Consider the following 2,170-nt stretch of genomic DNA (forward strand, 5'->3'; position numbering starts at 1 on the left):
AGTCCAAGTGCAACCAACTGCAACCCACTGCAATTCACTGCAACTCCTAATATGAGTTATCCATATGAATTACGAATGCAACCACATGCAACCTAAACCAACATAAGGCTAGTCCAAGTGCTACTCCTAATGTGAGTTATCCAAATGAATTACGAATGCAACCGAGAGCAACACATGGCTAGTCCAAGTGCAACCAACTGCAACTCCTAATATGAGTTATCAATATGAATTACGAATGCAACCACCTGCAACCTAAACCAACATAAGGCTAGTCCAAGTGCAACCCAATGCAACTCCTAATGTGAGTTATCCTTATGAATTACGAATGCAGCCACATGCAACCGAGAGCAACACATGGCTAGTCCAAGTGCAACCCACTGTAACTCACTGCAACTCCTAATATGAACTCCTAATATGAGTTATCCATATGAATTACGAATGCAACCACATGCAACCTAAAGCAATGCATGGCTAGTCCAAGTGCAACCCATTGCAACTCCTAATGTGAGTTATCCTTATGAATTACGAATGCAACCACATGCAACCGAGAGCAACACATGACTAGTCCAAATGCAACCAACTGCAACCCACTGCAACCTAATGCAACTCAATGCAACCATACCCAATATAACAAAATGTAAACACATACCCAATATAACAAAATGCAACCTAATGCAACTCAATGCAACCATACCCAATATAACAAAATGTAAACACATACCCAATATAACAAAATGCAACCTAATGCAACTCAATGCAACCATCAACAACCTCAGATGTTAAGTAATCTTTAAATTTCTTATTTGCAAATTGATCAAATATCTTAAGCAACTCAGCAAAACATAAAGAAAGTGATCCAAAACAATTGTCTAGATCTACGAAATCAACAATGCATATTGATTTGTATCATCTTAGTTTTGTACCAAAACAATTTCTTTGTTTTTTTAAAAAAAAAAATAAAGCAATAATGAATGAATATGTATCAGTCTTCAATTTTTTATTCTAGGATGCAGTTAGTATCTAATTCCTTATTGGACGGTTTCTGCAAGTCTTTCTATTATGTCCATATTGACCACAACTTCCACATTTGTTTATGAGTTTATGAGTTTTTAAGTTGTCGTGGGTTGCATTGAGTTTTTTAAAATTATTTTATGTTTCATTGAGTTGCATGAGAATATATGAGGGTTGCATAGACTTGTATTTGAGGTTGCATTGATTTCCATTTTAGGTTGCAGTAGGTTGTATAAGGATGAAATTTGAAAAAGAGATTTTTAAAGTTGTTTTAGGCTGCACGAAGTCGCATTAAGCTTGCATTTAAGTTGCATGACTTGCAACTCATTAGGTTGCATGACTTGCATTTGAGGTTGTAGTGGGTTGTATAAGAATGAAATTAGTATATGAGTTTTTTAAAGTTGCACGAGGTTGCATTTGAGGTTGCATTGAGTTTACATTTGAGGTTGTAGTGGATTGCATGATGAGTTGCATAAAGACTAAATTAGTTTATGAGTTTTTAAATTGTCATGGGTTGTATTAAGTTTTTTAAAATTGTTTCAGATTGTATTGAGCTGCATGAGCTTATATGAGAGTTGCATAGACTTATTTGAGGTTGTATTGGGTTGCATTGATTTCCATTTTAAATTGCAGCAGGTTGCATATTTGAGGTTCACCAATAAAATCAAAAGTTTGACTCTCGAAACATTATTATTATTTCTTTTAAGACAATGATAGCTATAAACTATCAAGTAATTAGCAATAAACCAACATAAGATATCATATGGTATAATAGACATATACATTAAAAAAAAAAATTTAAGCTACACGTTATTGATTATTATAGTTGTATAAATATATATATAATATTATTATAATTAAGCTCATCAATTTAATTTGTCTCATGCTTTTCAGAAGTCGTTCCCCTACGTACGTACTCATACATGAGTGCTTGAAGAAGCTGACTTTAACCCAGTTTCAATAGCAACATAATACTCAGGCGCAACAACCAACACTAAGACACATCCTAAGGACCCCAACACTAAGACATGTCTTGGGAGTGAAACTGGATGGAAGTCGTTTAAAATGGTAGGAGTTGCTGAAAGTTGCTGGAAATTGCGGAAACTAGTAATCACCGGTATTCCTCTGCAACTCCGATGATATTGCTGTCATCCGATAA

Source organism: Humulus lupulus, chromosome 2 (assembly GCF_963169125.1).
Source record: "Humulus lupulus chromosome 2, drHumLupu1.1, whole genome shotgun sequence".
In the NCBI taxonomy this organism is placed as follows: Eukaryota; Viridiplantae; Streptophyta; class Magnoliopsida; order Rosales; family Cannabaceae; genus Humulus; species Humulus lupulus.